We start from the raw sequence: 13,604 nt of genomic DNA on the forward strand, positions 1-13,604 counted from the left end.
GAGCAAATTGGGTATTGGAACCATTCATTGGTAGTTGTGTTAAAGCTTTTATGGATGACTTCTGTGTTTATAGCAGTAGGGCTGAACACCATGAGAAGCTGCAAATGGTATTGGCTCGATATGATCAATGTGGAGGACAACTTAATCCAAAGAAATGTCATCTAGCACAGCCAAGGGTGAAGTTATCGGGCCACATGGTGTCAGAAAATGGCATTGAGGATGATCCAGACAAGGTTAAGTCTATTATTCTTCTTCCATCACCTACGAGTACGAAGCAATTGGCAACTTTTATACACAAAGTGAAGTACATGGCACGGTTTATTCCATTGTCTTCACAGCTCCTTTATCCACTACAGCAAGTGGCAAAGCATGATCCATTGCAATGGGATGACAAGTGTGAAGAAGTGTTTCAAGAGGTGAAAGAGGTGCTAGGGGGGTTGTCAACCATGCAGGCTCCCGATTGGGAGAAAGTTTTTTATGTAAATCCATCAGTAGGGGATGATGCCATTGGAGCAATGCTATTGCAAAAGGGGAAGGGCAGCCATTATATGAGGCCAGTGTATTGTGCAAGCCGAGTGAATCTGGTAGCAGAGAGAAAATTCTCGGAAGTAGAGCTAGTGATGGCCAGCGTGCCAGCGTAATATTTGCTTGTCGACGATTTCATCATTACTTGCTTTCATCATTACTTGCTACCACGACCTTTTGTTTTCTTGACGAGCTACACCTTTTTGCCACAGTTAATTAATGGCGCTAACATGTCAAATGTGGTGAAGAAATGGGTAATTGAGCTGCAAGAGTTCGAGTTCTCTTTTTTAGTGGAAGACAGCACAAGGGCTACCCTAGCTGATTTGTTGACGTACAAGGAGAATCCCCTTCTTGTTAAGGAAGAGGTGGTGAGAAAGGTAGTTAAGGAAGTGCCACAGATCAGCAATGCACATGTGTTTTTCTTTGATGGCTCATACAGGAAGAGCCATGATGCGGCTTCAGGGGATATAGACCTTTATGATCCAGAGGGGAAGCTAGTATGCAAGAGAGAGTTCAAATTGGATGCTCATAGTAACAATGAGGTTGAATATGCTACTTTGGAAGCCGGATTACACATTTGTTTGAAGCATGGGGTTAGAAGGTTGAGCATAAAAGGTGATGCCTTGTTAGTTGTGAAGCAAGTGCTGGGTGTGTGGAAGAGCAAGAACACCTCATTGAAGGAAATGTGTTTTAGAATTAAAGGCCTGCTAAAAAAGTTTGAAGCATGGAGCATTAGGCACATTGAACGTGCTCTAAATGGAGAGGCACATGAAGCAGCTCAAAGCATGATTGGGGAGCTATTTGTGTTGAGGACCACTTTACCTCTTTATCATGGCCGGGAAAGTTTGGCTCAAGAAGAGGAGTTTTTGCTAATAGGAATCGTTCCAAAGGAGATTCAGAAGTCTAAGAAGTATGGTTTTGTGTGTAGAGCATACAGGTATAAATTGATTGCTGATCTAGTGTTGAGACGTGTACCTTGGCGGGAGGAGCTTTATAGAGTGTTGGAAGAGAATCATGAAGGCGCATGCGGTGGCCATTTTGCTCTAAAGATCACCTTGCATAAGATCTTGCAAGAGGGGTATGTATGGCCTAGTTTCCACAAGGATGTTCACCATTGGTGTAGGTCTTGCAATAGGTGTCAAGCATTTGGGAAGAGAGTGTTGAAGCCAAAGCTACGAAAAACCATTATGGCATTTGATGTGTTTGAAAAGTGGGGGATTGATGCAATAGGCCCGTTACCTATCACAAGCAAGGGCCAAAGCTATATTTTGACTGCAATGGACTATCTCTCTAGATGGCAGAGGCTATAGCAGTAAAACAGATCACTGCAAAGGATGTGGAAAAATTTGTGTATGATGAAATATGTTGCAAGTTTGGGGTGCCACTGGAGCTACTTTCAGGGCCAGGATTTTGAGCTAAACTGCTAGACTTGTTATGTGCGAAGATGAAGATTAGGCACCAGCATACCACTCCTTATTACCCGCAATGTAATGGCTTAAATGAAAGATTCAATGGTGAGTTGATACAGATTCTTTCAAAAGTGACAGAGCACCAAGGAAAGAATTGGGATTTGGAATTGCCTAGTGCATTATGGGCTTACCGTACTTCGGTGAAGACAGGTACAGGGTTTACTCCATTTCATTTGGTGTATGGAAAGGAAGCACTATTGCCTGTGGAAGTAGAGTTGCCTGCAGTAAAGATGTTAGAAAAGTTGCTTGGGCCGCCTAGTTATGCATTCAAAGAGAGGCTCTTGCAGTTACAAGAGGTTCAATTGGATAGGATGAGCGCATTGGAACATTATGGGCAGATGCAAGATAGGGATTTGGCAAAGATAAATGAAAAGGTCAAGAGTAAGGGAATTAAGAAGCATGACTTGGTTTTGCGTTACAACAGTAAGCTGGACAACACCTTCCAAAAGAAGTTTCAAATTAAGTGGGAAGGCCCTTTCAAGGTAGTGGAGTGTTTTCCAAATGGTACATATCAATTAGCTAACCTGGATGGGATTTTACATAAGTCAAGGGTAAATGGATTGCGTCTTAAATTATATCATGCCAGGTTAATGATGGTGGAATAAGACGAGATGTCTGCAGAACAAGTAAGGTGTGTGGAGGATGAGGAGACTTGTGACACTGCGAGTCTCATATCTCTTTTTGTTGTTGCTGATCATGAATGATCTAGCAGGCTAGGGGATAGGCAAATTACGTCAGGAGTTTTTTGGAGAAAGGGATTTTGCATATGTACATACACATGCATGGTGCATCAAATAAAGGATTGCCCATCTTCCAGAGCCAGGTGGTTACGTGGGGCCCACATGTGTACAGGTAGGGCAGTGTGTACATAGTGCATCGATTTTCATCGTTACCAGTACCAGTGTGTTTTTTCTTCAATAATGAGGAGTTGGTAGCGCGTAAAACTTCTCAAGAAAGCTATCTGCGGGCCGACGACATGAGATAAGCAGGTGCGTCAGATGGCATCTAGTGGCGTCAAGAGGTCGAATGGGGTCAATACTCGCACGTGGATGAGTACGGACACAACGTGGACGTTTTCTTGTGATAATTATGCACAAAGATCATCGTGAGGACCATATTTTGGGGCCACTTCATGTGGTGGCGGGATGCATTATTGAAAAAGGTCTAGTGTCAGGTGTGCGTATGGATGCAGTAGAGTGAGAACTATGCACTCCGAGGTCAGTTTTTGGTCTGTTCGGGGTCCGCTGTTCGGGGTCCGTTTGAGGTCATCTAAAAGGCCAAGAGTTCCCAACTAATAAAGCTAAGTGTGGGAACTGAAAAAAATGAGAGAAGACCAGAAAAAAGGTGGAGAAGAGAGGAGGAACAGCCGCAACTGTGTTTCTGGGGTTTTTGGAGCATGTTTTGGCCGTAAACTGCTCATCTGAGGTCGGGTTTGAGCATTTTGACATTGTAGATTGGGGTTTTGGGCCGTTCTAGACGCGATGGTGCTGTCCATTTTGCCAAATTCCTCATTGTTTTTCTGTTGTGTTGGCTGTGTAAGTTTCTCCTATGAGCGAAGCTTCTGCTCCAATTTGTGATTGTATCTGGCATCTTTTACCCATATTGTATGAGCTATTTGACCCATTGGTGTTGGGCCCAAGCTGAATTGTATCTAAACATCAGAAATTCTCCTCTTTTGAACTGAGTTTTTTGGGTGTGTGTATATGTGTGTCTCTGTGTGGAGTGGGCAAGTGGATAGTCTCTCTCCTCTCACTCCATCGGTGTGTTTCCTGTCTCGGCCAGGTGGGTTGTATAAGCCGAGTGGTGCCCCATAATGTGTGTTTATATCCTTCCAAGAGTGTGTGTCGGGTCATTATAGAGGCGTTCTGTGTGTTTCCATCCCGTCCACACCGTCTGTTGCATTTGCTTCTTTTGCTCGATGACTTGATGGACACTAGGATTTGGTATCCAGGCCTGATGATTTCTATTGTAAAAGCCCTGATTTTGTAGTTGATGATGAGGTATCCATCTAGAGATTGTAGCAACCGTCATTGCAATTGGCTTTTGTTGGCTCTTGGTTTTCATTGATTGACTTTGTATAGAATCTTGTGCTGCATGATTTCTCTTGGTTGTTCCAGATTGAGCTACCACTTTTGGTAACCATATTTGAGTGTTACCTTCATAAAATCCTTGTGCTTCAAGTAGCTTGACAGCAATTAGCCGAGGCTTCACCTGTTTGTGTTGTGTAGCTTGGGTAGCTTGTTTGAGGTCTGACTTCGGCACCCATAGTTGTCTTGTTGCCCACTTGGAAGGTCTTTTATTTTGCCTTTTGTTGTTGTTCTTTTGCTTGCGTGAGCTGTTTGCATCTTGTTGATAGCTTGGCTTGCTCCTTGTAGAACTTCTTTCTTGAGGTGAGTACATCCAAGTTGTTACGTTAGGCTTTTTGGCCCAAACATTAATGTTTCCTTCAAAGTAGCTCTGAGCAGTGATTGACTCATTGGATGCTACCCATCCTAACACCTTTTGTTGTTGTGGTTTAACTTGTGCTTCATGTATCATTAGACAAAATTTGGACTCACAAAGGGGCCCTTTAAGGAGTTTGACTTTACCTCTCTCTACCAAAACGAGCGCATGGATAAATTTTTGCAAACAAACTCCAAAGTTGGCGGAAGTTTGACAGTTAGAATTTCCTCTTCAAGCTCTATCTACTCATATATAGCACGCCATGAGATTCCTCATATTTTAGAAGATTCTTTTTTTGATTCACCTATGATGTGACAACTTTTTTTCGACAGAGTTGTCACATCATAGGTGAATCAAAAAAAGAATCTTCTAAAATATGAGGAATCTCATGGCGTGCTATATATCAATAGATAGAGCTTGAAGAGGACATTCTAATTGTCAAACCTCCGCCAACTTTAGAGTTTGTTTGCAAAAATTTATCCATGCGCCCGTTTTGGTAGAGAGAGGTAAAGTCAAACTCCTTAAAGGGCCCCTTTGTGAGTCCAAATTTTGCCTAATGCCAAACTGGGTCTTTGACTTGATGTGCTTTTTGGATACCAACACTTGGTTGACATTCTTTGGATTCTTTTGGATTTTTTTTTGTGATGGAAACTTTGGTTGATAGATTTTTTGTTTCTATTTCCATTGCATTGTTGATGGTTTGGCTCTTGATGTAGAGGCTTCGCAGGAAGTTTGATGGAAGCTCGTTGAAGGTAAAGCTGTCTTGCGAAGTTGATATACTTCAGAGTGTACCTTAGCTTTACCCTTTTCTGCTATGGTTTCTTGCTCCTTCTTTGCATTGATTGGAGGTGCTTTTGGGGCTTTTGATGATGTTGTTATTGAAGCTTTTGGTTGTTGTTGAAAGAAAATGTTCCTCCAGCTTTCTGTCAGGACCAGGCTCTCTTTGGTATGATGGGATTCAATTATGTGGAAACTATCCTTGTACTCCCTAGTACTCAACTTGAGTACGGCTTCTGCCATGCCAAAGCTAGGTATTTGCAATTTTGAACTTGTGTACGCGATGTCCTCTAGCTTGGTGATTAGTGGCTTTCCCATCATGATCCATGTTCCATAAGTCATTAGATTCTTTGTCGCTTTTAGATCTATCACAACTGAACATGTGATTTTGAGTCCTGTTTCTCCACATATGCTGAATTTGATCAACATAGGAGACAATCGATCTTCTTTCTTGTTGCTATTTTTCTTTTGATCTTGTGTTTGTTGAACATTTGACATTGAATTTGGAATCTCTTCTCCTTCATCTTCTTTTACTTGCGCTTTTTGTGGAGTTGACTTCCTTGAAACAGCTCTTGTTGATTCTTTAGGTATGTCAATGATGACATATTCTCGTGGTTGCTCTGCTTCCTTTGTTTTCACTTTTGCCTCATGCTCCATGATGTAGCTATTTGTCTCACCATTTTTTTCTTTCACACTCACAAACTTCATTAGCTTCATTCAACACCTTTATTGTGAATAAGGGAGTTATATCATACCCATCTTCATCGCAAAATTTAGTCAGGGTCACCTCATTCACACACACATCAAGAGTAGCCATTATTTCATCCCATCCAAAGGGTTGAAATAACTCCTCTAGGAATGGTTCCTTAATGTAAGATTCATCTTCTACTAAACGCTCTAGGGTGCAATCTTCCTTTCTAAGACTTCCACTCTCAGGAGCTTCGTACATCCAAATATGCGCTTTGCTTTCAAAATCAATTTTTGATTTGAACTCTTCCCCCGGGGTTTGCTCTACATCTCTATAACTATGATCTTTTGACACTCATTTTTGTAGTGATCTCTTTTTATCTCAAGTAGATATAGTCATATCCTCAATCTTGTACCATTTTGAGTTGATGCATGAATGGTTTGCCCAATATGATATCAAAGTTGCTGCTCTTGTCAAAATTCATTATGGCAAAGGTGTGCTCATACTCTATGCCACATAAGGATACAATGATTTGTTCTAATATTCCTATCAGTTTCTCCATGTATCCATTCGCTAATTGCAGTTTCGTTTGAGTTTTTGTAAGAGCAAGCTTTTCCCATTTTTTCCATATTGCTTTGGTTGCAATGGAAATTCGTGCCCCACTATCTAATATAGCAACCGTATTTACTCCTTTGTACTCAAGTGGTAAGGTGGTGTTTCCTTCTTCGCCTTCACAGTAGTCACCCACCTTATTTACTGGTATTGGATTTGTCTGTGGTAATTTCTTAGCCGAGGTGTCATCCATGTTTTCGTCCACAAGTTGGTCATGTGAAGGGATTTTCAATCCCTTGTTTTCTAGGTTTTTGCCCATTTGACCCCATAGATGCGGTCTAATTTCTAACAACTTTGAGAGATAAAGTGTGCATTGTATAGGAGAAGACATCAATTCATGAAATCTCTTGGTATCCACCATTTTTGGTGCTGCATTCCACTGAGAAGGTAACATTTTAACCTCCAATTTTGTTTCAAGTTCTCCTATGAAAGATGGAAAAATCTTTAAAGAGCGTGGTTTACTCTCTTCAGATGCGACATACCCGACATCCCCATATAAAGATCTTATATCCCCTGGAAAAAATTTGTGATCCATGTTAATCTTAGGGATAGGTGCTGACTGTAAAGTAGCACTACCATCTTTTTGGTTTCTGGTCGATTCCCATAAGGATTGTGACCACGGTTCTTCTACCTCTGGAATAGGCATCACTACTTGTGAGCCCACCCCATCTATGGTATTGGCTACTTCCCTTGTATCTAAGGTGCCTCAACTCCTGGATATTCTTGGTATTTGTTTACAATACCATGGCTCTCCATTTTGTGGATTTTTTTTGTGTATTAGCACCTCTATTTTTGGAGCATCTAGAACATGTAGTTCCATAAGAGCTTGGGCCTTCTGGATGTAATGTACACAACATTTATCCATATAAGTCATTTCAGCTATTTTGCAAAGTAATTGAGATTCTCAATTTTGTGAGTCATCATGAGTTTATCAGAGCAATCAGATCAAAAATTGGGCTCAGAATCTATTTATTTATGATCTTTCTTTATGTGGAACCATAGGTTTACGTGGGAACCTAATCTATGTGTGAAGAAAAAGCTTAGAGATAGTATTTTTAGGAAAGAAAGAGAGGTGAGTCAAAATTAGGACACTTCTTTCTTTCTCTCTTTAAAAATAGAATGGGAACTTGTAAGTATAGAGCTTTTTAGAATCGCGCATAGGATTCGCGTACCAAAAAAAAAAAAAAAATAGAGCCGCGATGACGCGCGAGCTTTTTCCTTCTCCTATTCTTGAAACCTCTCAGTATTTTAAGCACCCCCCTAGGGCCTATATAAAGGACCCTTCTCCTCTCACTTTGAACACACACATCTACATAAGCGGAAGCTCTCTTGCAACGACGCGCCGGAGGAAACCTCTCTCCGTTAACCACTCACCTTCAAATCATCTCCATCTCCAATCGTCGACGTACCGTCACCGTATTTGTGGACATACTCTCTCTCTCTCTCTCCATCAACGCGCTTTTCTTCTCTTATACTGTAGGATCTAGAGTCCATAGAATCTTTAACTCATCGACCTGGCTTGTGGCGTAGGGTCTTGCAACTACGAACACAATAGGTGGAAGTCTTCTTCTCTTTCGTTGCTCGTATCCTTGCTTCGCATTATCGGAGTAGGGTTCTCGTCAACGGATTTAGAGGATAGAGAAGGCTATCTTCCATGTCGCCCAGATCTTTTAGGGTGGGGACCTTACAGTTGGTATCAGAGCTTAGGTTAAAAATATTTAGTTGGCTACTTCAAGCTTCTTCATGTGTATGGTTTTCTATACACATTACGAGACTCGCACGGATATTACAATATGCCGATTGATGTGTTATGGTTAAAGCCTCTATTATGTTTGCTCTTGGAGAGATCTTTTGTAGACTCCTATATGACATTTTGACGACTTTATGATTAAAATATTGATTTTTTTTTTCTACAAAGACATTGTTTGACTGGTTAAGTCATGTAAGTAAGTTTTTGTGTAGATTGAATGAGCCATGGCTGGTTAAGTCATGTGATTGGATAATCATGACTGGTTAAGTCATATGATTGACTTTTGACGGATTGGATAATTCATGACTGGTTAAGTCATATGGATAAGTTTTGATGGACTTGTTAAGTCAAGATTGGTTAGGTCATGTGATTGGGTTTTAATGAATCGGATAAGTAAGGATTGATTAAGTCATACGATTGAGCTTCTAGTGGACTGGATAAGTCTAAGTTTCAAAAGTACCCTATTGATTTGAGTTATTACAAACATTGATGTACACTCAGAGGAATCCTCAAATCACTTCTACGTTGGAAAACCCTCAGAACGATGCTCTCTATACGGAGATTCAGGAGAAGAAGTTGTTGCTCAAACAAATGCAACCACCTTCTTTTAAAGGAGAGGGTGATGATATTGAGAAAGAAGCAGAAGTATGGATTGAAGCTATGGATGATTACTTCTCTGCTGCAAGGACCACACCTGCAAATCAAGCAATGTTAGGGATGTTTCGCCTCTCAAGGGAAGCGAAATTATGGTGGAAACAACATTGTCGTGACATGGGAGTGTTGGAAAACTCTCAGAGTTGGTGGGAGATCAAACAAGCGGTGAAGGAAAGATACTTACCTCCTGCCCATGAAGAGATAAAGATGAATGAGTTCTTTGGCTTGAAACAATACAGTTTATCTTTGGAAGAGTACTACTCAAAGTTTGTAAGGTTTAGATGTTATGCACCGTCAATGACCATAGAGCAGTAGGTAGCTCGCTTTTGCCAAGGATTAAGAGAACCAATTAGCTCGCGATTAGAAGCCTTGAAACCTACCAGTGTACAAGATGCTTTACTACGAGCCAAACCTTTAATGAAGGAACAAGAGATTACAAGAAGAATTGAACGGAATCAAAGTTTCAACGATAGACAACCACAAAGGGTTTATGCTGCTAATGCGACAGATTCTAGACGCTTAAATGTTTGATGCTTTGAATGTGGAGGGTTGGGACATTATCGAAACTCTTGCCCACGACTAAATAACGGAGCAGCCGTAGTAAGTGAAGCAGACTAATAATATTACCCTTTTAGAGATAATAATGGTCATTACTAATTGGAGTAGGAGTATCCTCAGTTTTTCTCGAGATAAGGACATCTCGAATCCCTAAGTTGGGGAGATTGTAATGTACCCAACATTTATCCATATAAGTCATTTCAGCTATTTTGCAAAGTAATTGAGATTCTCAATTTTGTGAGTCATCATGAGTTTATCAGAGAAATCGGATCAAAAATCGGGCTCAGAATCTATTTATTTATGATCTTTCTTTATGTGGAACCATAGGTTTATGTGGGAACCTAATCTATGTGTGAAGAAAAAACTTAGAGATAGTATTTTTAGGAAAGAAAGAGAGGTGAGTCAAAATTAGGACACTTCTTTCTTTCTCTCTTTCAAAATAGAATGGGAACTTGTAAGTATAGAGCTTTTTAGAATTGCGCATAGGATTCGCGCACCAAAAAAGAAAAAAAATTAGAGCCACGATGACGCGCGAGCTTTTTCCTTCTCCTATTCTTGAAACCTCTCAGTATTTTTAGCACCCCCCTAGGGCCTATATAAAGGACCCTTCTCCTCTCACTTTGAACACACACATCTACAGAAGCGGAAGCTCTCTTGCAATGACGCGCCAGAGGAAACCTCTCTCCCTTAACCTCTCACCTTCAAATCATCTCCATCTCCAATCGTCGACGTACCGTCACCCTATTTGTGGACATACTCTCTCTCTCTCTCTCTCTCTCTCTCTCTCTCTCTCTCTCTCTCCATCAACGTGCTTTTCTTCTCTTATATTGTAGGATCTAGAGTCCATAGAATCTTTAGCTCATCGACCTGGCTTGTGGCGTAGGGTCTTGTAACTACGAACACAATAGGTGGAAGTCTTCTTCTCTTTCGTTGCTCGTATCCTTGCTTCGCATTATCGGAGTAGGGTTTTTGTCAACCGATTTAGAGGATAGAGAAGGCTATCTTCCGTGTCGCCCCGATCTTTTAGGGTGGGGACCTTACACTGGACGAGCTCCTTGCACATTTTCAACCTCTCTTTTTCATGCCCCGGGTGAGGGTACATTAGCCATCTATGCTATTGGGTTTGATTGGTCTTTAATCTAGCATCATAAGCTTTCAAGATCCCATCCAAAGGTTCAAAGACTTTGTCGACCAAGACTAGACCTCCCATGTTAGTCTTTGACTCTTTAGGTCCCTTTGCATTTTTCTTCCTTTCTTGCTCTTGTTTAAGTTGTTCTCTTGTTTGATAATTTAGTTTCCAAAACAAATTTCTCCTATAGCCTCTTTGCTTTCATTTTGTCTTGTTTGGCTTTCCATAATTTTCTTCATGTTTTCACCGATAAGTATTTGATTTCTGTTTGAACAGGCAATGTGACTTCGTTCAACTGGTTTGTTTTTTGCAGCTTCTTGAGCTTGAGCTCGAGTCATCACGTTTAATTGAATTGCAAGGTCTACCTTAGGTCTGCTTGAAGAAGGCATCACGCCTACACCATTCATTGTTGCTTTCCCTTTGTAGTCTGGATTCTTATCATAGTTTTCGCGTAGATGATCTCTTCCACAACGTTCACAGAATACAAATAATTCTATTTGTGGACCGTTGTTTGGACAACTTTGTGCCCAATGATCACCTCCACACTCATAGCATGGATCTTCTTTCTTCATAGCTCATGATCCAGCGAATGGTTGTTCTTTCCTTGTAAGAATGTCCTTTGAGCCATACTCCTAGTTTTCTATGGACATGAGTGTATTTATATCCATGGAGTAGTGGTTTTTTATGGGTTGTGGTACGTGCATTGGTTGAATGTATCTGACTACAACTCTACCATCATTCAAAAGATGTTATTGTTTCCCTAGCATTTGTTGCGGCTTTGGTTGAGTGCTACACCATGGAGTGGGATGATCTCCTCCAAACGTATTACATCTCCTTAATTTAGCCACAAAGGTGGTCTCTCTCTCATACTCAATCATGAATGTCCACAATTCACCAAGGTCACAACGGGCTATAGGTCGCTGCGCCGAGCCCAAGCTAGGGGATCGTGTGGCTGTGAGGCACACAAGGGGAATCACAAAGGGAGGCTATGACAAGAAGCTCTGACATTGGCTACAAGAAACCATGAGCTGGAAGGGTGAGGAAGGAGAGATATCGGGGATTCTACGAGAACGAGCAGAAGAGAGGAGATTTCTCTCCCTTACTACCCTCTCAGATGGAGGTTGCAAGCTACTCCGCAAATCAAGATGAGTACAATGGTACAAAGAAGAGTTAAAGAAGAGAAAGGGAACTTTATTTGAGTTTTATAAGTTACCGAGGTAACTTGTACAGAGTAGAGGCTAAGGGAACTTGTTTGAGTTTTACAAGTTACCAAGGTAATTTATGGTTATGGAGTACAACAAGGTCGCACGTAGGATCTTTTTTCCATCATCTCCAGCCATGTTAAGCAAGGAGACCAAGAAACCCAAAGGGCCTTTAGATTCATTTTAAGTGAAGACTTTAAGAAGGCAAGCTTCTATAGGCCATCCACATTCAAATAAATCATCCATTCCACAACGGATGTCTCTTACCGTGTAAGGTAGGTATTATAGGGAGGCCCTTATCTTTGATTTTCCAATGTATGACATAACTATGCTCTAATCACAATTCAGGTTGCATACACATGAACCTTTTACAATGCATGGTAGGCTGGATCCATTTACTAAATGAATCATATTACCAGATATCAAGGTGGGTTTGCTTGTAAAAGATGACCATTAACGGTGTGCGAGGTATTGTAATGGAAATTGATAAATAGTTATTTATTGCAGCTGATAGGTGGCGAAATCATAAGTGAACTATGGATTATGAAAAAGGAGAGCATGTTTATGGAAATTTCATTATTTAAGTGCTCTTTATGAGCTATGGTCATTATGTCCGGGCGGATAGTATGTATTCACATTTTGAGCATTCAAGAAATCTATGAATAAATACGTGCAAGAGGAAAATGCTCACTCTTGCATGGGGGGAGATTGCACCCGATATATGTGTTCTTCTTATCACCTCTCTTTCCCCTCTTCTCTTCGTGCTTGTGTAGCACTCCACTCTAGGAGGTGAACCTACACACACTCTCATGCTTTCTCTCCCTCTTCATTTCTCTCTGAATAGTCTTGTTGTGGATCATGTGTGTAGGTTCACCTAAAATAATGATCCACATTAAAAAAAAAATTAGAGCCACGATGACGCGTGCATAGAGTTGAGAGTTAATTACATTACCCGTTTGCTATCATTTCTTTAAGTTCAATATTCTTAATAAGTAGCAAAACCACCATAGCTTTTGGTTGTAGTTAGAATTTTGCAACTTAGCATAATCATTATGTACTTTAATTGCAATTATGAGATGCATAGCTATGAATATAAGAGATAATTTTTAGTATAGAATTCACCCCCTTTTGTTTTCGTTGCACATTTGCTCATTTTATCTTCCAAGTGACATTGAACGAAAAAAAATATTATGAAAAGTTTGTGGTAGTTTTTTCATTTTATTGTACCATATTGGTGAAGTGTTGAACCGTTGATCATGTATCTCAAATAGCCTATTGTTATCATCTCTCTCCCTCTCTCACCATTCATGTAGATCTCTTTCTCTTTGCTCATCCTCTCCAACCAAACTGAATCATTAAACATTTTGACTTGCATAAATCAACCAACACCTATGCCGAGTCCCTTGCGGGCTTCATCACTGGGTGTCATCCCCGGGGCAGTCACTTTTTAGAATGTGTATGATATCACGTGAGTTAACCGGAGAGGATTATTAAAAGACCAAAATGTATAAAAATGTATACATACAGAGGGGGGTGGGGATTTTTAAATAGGCTCACATTGTAAGTACAGTATGTATATTGGGGTGTTATTAATTACCTCTTGAACGCACATGATATAGGGGTCTTTTTATAAGTGACTGCCCCGGGGTGTCATCTCTTGCATGCGAGCGACCAATGAATAGGAGATACCATGGTCAAAAGGATGGTAATCAAGGAGATCTCCACCAAAGTGATCTCTATAGGCATAAACCTATGATGCACACACTAATACTAATGATAGTGATGGACTTCAAAAAGC

The sequence above is a fragment of the Adiantum capillus-veneris genome, chromosome 5 (genome assembly GCF_014529385.1).
Source record: "Adiantum capillus-veneris isolate H3 chromosome 5, ASM1452938v2, whole genome shotgun sequence".
Taxonomy (NCBI): domain Eukaryota; kingdom Viridiplantae; phylum Streptophyta; class Polypodiopsida; order Polypodiales; family Pteridaceae; genus Adiantum; species Adiantum capillus-veneris.